This window comes from Cryptomeria japonica, chromosome 1, assembly GCF_030272615.1.
Source record: "Cryptomeria japonica chromosome 1, Sugi_1.0, whole genome shotgun sequence".
Classification (NCBI taxonomy): domain Eukaryota; kingdom Viridiplantae; phylum Streptophyta; class Pinopsida; order Cupressales; family Cupressaceae; genus Cryptomeria; species Cryptomeria japonica.
Window position 1 is genome coordinate 487,513,744 of NC_081405.1, and position 6,901 is coordinate 487,520,644.

Below are 6,901 nucleotides of genomic sequence, written 5' to 3' on the forward strand. Positions count from 1 at the left end.
GTCCTTCCACTTCGGGGCGAAACACAAATACCACCAATTATACGCAAGCCACATATAATTACACTGTGAATCACCTATATGATGCCAATGAACAAATTGCAACTATTACCATAAAAAATCCCAGCTCCACTTGCAATGTTGTTACACGTCGCAACAAAATTACCATAAAAGAAGCTCCACAAGGCACCCCATCTATCCCAAAGCAGTATAACCTTGTGGAACAGTTAGACAAAACGCCCGCACTGATATCTATCTTACAGCTATTGCGCCTATCTCCATCTCATAAAACCATCTTGGATCAAGCTCTCCAAGAGGCGTCAGTCCTTGCAAACCTAAATACAAATCTGGAAACCTAAGATTGTCACCTTGTCTCACTTTCTTTGAAAGTGACAACTCATCCTTCCAACAACCTCATAACGCCTCAGTCCATATTGAAGGGTTTATCAACCAACATAGGATCAAGAGAGTCTTGATCGATAATGGAGTAGGCCTGAATATTTGTACGCTACAATTAATCACAACTTTGGGATATGCAATTGAATCAGTGGATCCCCGCAAGAAGATAACAATCAAAGCCTATGATGATGTAGAGCATTCATCCAAAGGAGCAGTGGTGCTACCAATCCAAGTGGGCCTTGTGGTGAAACACATCATCTGTCAAGTTCCGGACCTTCCTCTACCACACAATTTATTATTAGGAAGACCTTGGATACACACCATGCAAGTTGTTCCATCCACCTACCATCAGTGTATCAAGTTCCCGCATAATAGTGTAGAAATTACAATCTTGGGTGATGCAAACCCCTTTGCATATTGCATAATATAAGTCATCAACCAGAGATTATTGTTCCCAACAATAGAGAAGCCATCTCACCCACATCATACATAAGTCCAACTTCTCTTTCTAGTTCAAACACCACTATACCCAAGCAAGAGAAGCTCAAGATGAAAATAGCAGAGGAAGGTCCTGGGGAATACAATCTCAGCCAACTCTTTTGTGTTGGACAAATGCCCACTTCTCCTAGAACACATGGCAAACCTCAATGGTTACTTCAAATGCCACTGGACAAGCCAACATGTACTTTGATGCCATTCATCCTTGGAAAGAGTCAAGAAGAAGAGACCAGAGATGAGGACTTAGCAGAATGGATCTATAAAGACCCAATCACCACATACATCCCACAAGATAAAATTCCCATAGATCAGTATGGCAAAGGCCTTCTCATTATGAAAAGAATGGGTTATGATGGTCAGAGTGCTTTGGGACCTTGCAAGCAAGGACGACATGAACCGTTGCAGCCGGAATTAAAGCCCAAGGATAATATAGGCTTAGGCTTTCAAAAGGAGATCCTTCCTAAGCTTAGATTCAAGGGAAAACCCATCCAACCTCTATATCAACCTAATACAAAGAGGTCACCTTTGATTATAAAAGTAGCATCAAACACCATAGAAACTGCCTCATTGAGGCTAAAAATCCCAGCAAAACCATCCACAACACTAGCCATCCCACCAATTAAACCAACAACCCCAACAATAATAACATCAATAGCACCATTAGTAGCAACAACTGTATCAACACCCACAACAGTATCAACACCACCGACAATTCCAGCAGAAGCAACAAAGTCAACACTACCGACTCCCCATATCGGATTCATTGATCCCCATAATCCTTCCTGCAACACTGATCATTTCATCTACAAAGGTACATCAACCGATCGCACCTGGAGTGTTTAACTCAAAGGATATCCCAGTATGGTATTGTAATTGGATACTAGAAAGTGACTCAGAAACTGACTCACATGAGTGGGAATTTGATTCCATATAGCTTAATACTTTAGATGGGAAAGACACATCACCACCTCCACCTCGCAAAGACATCCCTATTTACGGAGAAGCACAGATAAAGACCTCCTGGATTCTTGAGCTGGAAACTTCTTCACAGACCCTACGTCACATCCTATGCCTGATTCTAATAGGGAGAGTACCATCAATGACCTTCACCACAACGTCTTAACCCTTACTGACACATCTAACGAACTTAACCTAATCGATTAGGTAATGCCCATTATCCATCCCAAACTCATCGAATGGAACCAACCTAATCCCCCATGTCTTGACCATTTCCAAAATGATGAGGCGATCATTGACTTTTTGGAACTACGGGATAACATACCAAGTGGGGATCACAAAGCTAGATTCACCATTGAACTTAATAGCGCAACATACTTTGGGGCGGATGCCAAACCTTTCAGCTGCAAAAATATAACAATAAAACATGGATCTTCCAATGAAAACCACACTGTGGCACTGTTTGATCCCGCAAAAGTAAAAAGAAAGAGCGTATCGAATGGTGAGAACCTCTTTGAGGTGCTGAACGATGAAAGGTTTGACATTATCCCTTCTAGTACACATCAGGAATGATCAACAATTCTCATTGAAGAGACAAAAGCATACAACGTGGGGACTCCTGAAACTCCTCACCACATACATCTAGCATCTCTTTTAACTCCAGAGGAACAACCTAAGTTTGTAGAGTTCTTCCAAAAATGTCAGATCAACTTTGCATGGTCATACACAGACATGCCTAGGCTTGATCCTGATTTAGTCATGCATCACCTCACCGTAGCAGAAGGAGCCAAACCTGTCAAGCAGAATCTTCACAAGATGCATCCTCAGATTGCAGTACTAGTCAAAGCAGAACTTAAGAAACTCCTAGATGTTGGTTTTATTAGACCAATTGATTATGAAGATTGGATATCCAATATTGTGCCTGTCGACAAACCAAATGGGGGCATCTGTATCTGTACTGACTTTAGAGATCTGAACAAAGCATGTCCTAAAGATGACTTCCCCCTACCAAATATCAACATAATAGTAGACCTAACAGTAGGACATGTCATGCTTTCACTCATGGATGGCTTTTCAGGATACAATCAGATAAAGATCGCACCAGAGGATCAACATAAGACGACCTTCACATGTCCATGGGGAACATACTGCTGGAATGTAATGCCTTTTGGTCTAAAGAATATAGGAGCGACCTATCAACGAGCAATGACCACCATCTTCCATGACATGATGCATACTATAATGGAAGATTATGTTGATGACTTACTGACAAAATCACTCACAAGAGAAGGTCATCTGGACATATTAGAGCAAATCTTTGACAGACTAGAACAATATCATGTTTGACTCAACCCAAAGAAATGTGTCTTTGGAGTAACTTCTGGGAAGCTTCTAGAATATATTATCTCAAGCAAAGGCATTGAGATTGATCCTGCAAAAGTCAAAGCAATCATGGACATGCCACCACCAAAGAACATTAGTCAGCTAAGGACATTACAAGGGCGCCTACAATCCATCTAAAGATTCATTGCACAAATGGCAGATAAGTGTCACCCATTTACACACCTGTTACACAAAAACATCCACTTTCAATGGGATACTAGATGTCAGCAAGCATTTTAGATGCTAAAAAACTATCTCATGAATACACCATTGCTGATTCCACTAGATCCAAGTAGGCCTTTATTACTCTATATATCAGCAACAAATACATCATTAGGTGTACTATTGGCACAACACAATGTAGAAGGGAAAGAGTGTGTTGTTTACTACATCTCTCGCACACTAGTAGGCTATGAACTCAATTACACACCCATTGAGCGAGCTTGCCTATCAGTAATCTTGGCAGCCACTAAATTGAGGCACTATTTGTTGACACATAAAGTACATCTAATTGCAAAGATTGATCCACTCAAGTACTTACTCAGCAAAGAAGCATTGACTGGCCGCTTGGCCAAATGGTTGATGATCCTCAATGAATTTGACATCAAGTATGTGGACCGTAAGGCTATTAAGGGTCAAGTTATTGCAGATCAGTTGGCTAATGCTCCCCTCATAGGCGATCATCCTCTCATTTCCAATTTTCTAGATGAAGAGATATTCATGATCACAACAGCACAACCATGGAAACTATACTTTGATGGTTCATACACTAGGCATGGCTCGGGGGTAGGCATTATGTTTATCACACCTCAAGGTGACAGCATCCTGAAGTCTTACAGGCTCACATTTCCATGTACAAACAACATAGCTAAATATGAGGCCTTGATCACAGGACTCAAGATAGCCATACAATGGAAGTTAAAAGAGCTATAGATATATGGCGACTCCCAACTGGTCATTCGACAAGCAACAGATGAATATTAGACCAAGGATGACAAACTCATGCTGTACAAACAAATGGTGGATAAATTAAAGGTATCTTCACTACTATCACCTTTGAGAAAATACCCAGAGATCATAATCGAGCTGCTGACACTATGGCTACCATCGCATCTCTCCTAGATCTTCCACAAAATTCAACATGCTACGAGTTCTTGGTAGAACAGCTTTGGATTCCTGCTTATGATATCCCCGAATCCGAGATGATATGTTGCCTTGTTGGTTTTGAATCCCCATGGTACGGTGAGTTCTACACCTACCTCTGCGATCACACACTTCCTCTTGACCAATCAAATAACCAACGTAAAACCTTCATTTGCCAAACCGCTTGATATACCATTACTGCTGAAACCCTATACCGACACATTCTTGATGGTACTCTCCTTCGATGTCTGGAATAGGATGAGATAACAAAGGCCTTGAAAGAGGTACATGAAGGAATTTGTGGAACTCATGCAAGCGGTCTGTCACTAGCCAAGAAACTCTTGCGCACTGGATATTATCGGCCATCTATGGAAAAAGACTCCTACTACTTTGTCAGAAAGTGCAAGAAATGCCAAGTTCATGGAGACCTGATACATGCACCAGCACAGGAATTGCAACCAATCACAACACCATGGCCTTTGTGTCAGTGGGGCCTTGACCTTGTGGGTAAAATCCATCCATCTTCATCCAACGACCACAAATTCATTATTACTGCCACCGAATACTTCACAAAGTGGATCGAAGATGTTCCACTTACCCAGGTCACCGACAAGAAGATCGCCTCATTCATCCTTAATTACATCATCTGCCAGTATGGTGTACCCATATCCATCATCACAGATAACGGTCTTTCTTTTAAAAATCAAGATGTCCGTGAGCTCTGTGTCACATCCAACACCGCTTTTCCACTCCTTATTACCCACAAGGAAATGGTCAGGCTGAAGCATCAAACAAGAACATATTAAAAATCCTCAAGAAGACAATCAATGATGCCAATCATGATTGGCACGTTCAATTGAATCCAACACTATGGGCGTATCAAACTAGAATTTGAACCCCTATAGGCACAACTCCCTACTCATTGGTCTACGGTGCAGAAGCTATCTTACCTATTGAGGTCGAGATACCATCTCTACGGGTTTCCTTACACAATCTCATAGATGATGAAGCATATAGAGTATCCCGTCTCCAAGATTTAGAGCTACTTGATGAGAAGCGACAAGCTGCATATAATCACCTGAAGGCCTATCAACAACGTATGAGCAAAAGCTATAATCATTGGGTTAGACCTCATACATTCGAGGTAGGTGATCTTTTTCTTTGAGAGAATCCTCGTAACCAACCAAACTGAGAACATCAAGGAAAGTTCGAATCAAATTGGCTGGGTCCATATGTTATCACTGCTATCTTTGGGCCCGGGGCATATCAGTTGGCTACTTCAGAAGGAGAACCGCTAGCATATCCGATCAACAACATGCACCTCAAACAATTTTTTAAATAAGCTGCACAGAGCATCAGGCTCCCATACATACCAAAAAAACACCAAAAACATTCAGATAAATGACCTGAAGAAAATACAACAAAATCAAAATAGTAAAGAAAAATCATGCATCCAAACGGTGAACAAACACTCTGGTGGCACCTTGGGTAAGTGTGATGGTGAAAACTTGGAAAACAGGCACCACTCGTAAAGGCTATGGCTCCATTGTCTTTTAGAATTTTTGTGATCACATTAATTTCATCCATTTATCCATCTATCCAAACCATGGCCTGTTATTGATCTGTAATCCAGGATAGTACTTTATGTGTCTCGCATCCTGCTTTTTCATAGTCATGTCTAAAACTGGGGGCAATGCCCTTAATCTAGTTGATGGAAAAGGATTCTACATTATTTTGTGATTCATTGAGTTCTTCATTCAAAACTATTTCACAAAATCCAAAAACATTCAAAACAATCACAAAAACTCCAAAAACATTGGAAAATTTTCTCACAAAAATACCAAAAACATTAAGAAAAACTATCTCACAAAATCCAAAAACATCAGAAAACATCAAACAAACAAAAACATGGCAACACTTTGTACATACATTTTCAAAGCAGATACCAAACAAACATTGTGAAATACTCCAATGATGACCACTTATCCAATCAACCAAACAATCAACATCAAACACGCAAACTGTCTAAACAAGGATGCATCTTTCCTTACCAAAAACAAAGACAAAATGACATTTTCTTTGAAAAAGAAAATTCTACTTGGTTGATTTTTTGGTTATTCATTTGTTTATATATATATATATATATATTGTAAAGCGGAAAAATCAAACCCTAGTCGCTCTCCCCTCTTCCAACTCCAAGGAGAGAGAAGGGAGGTCACTAGGGTTGACGGTTTTCACTTAGGGGAGACTTTACATTCAAAAGAGGGGTTGAAACCCACAAGATCCAATCCCACACAATGCAAGATTGGATTCTAGATGAGTTTCAAGGGTTAAGATAGCAAGGCTACCCTCTTTTGTAAAGATTGTGGATAGAATGATTAAGCTAGGAATGCATAGCAAAGTGAGAAAGATTCACTTATAAACTGAGATAGGGATATAGGATGAAGCTGCGGACCTGGAATTAGCAGTAAAATGTCGAGACGATGCTGTCCTGCAAATTTGAGCAAAAGTTGACGGGACGATG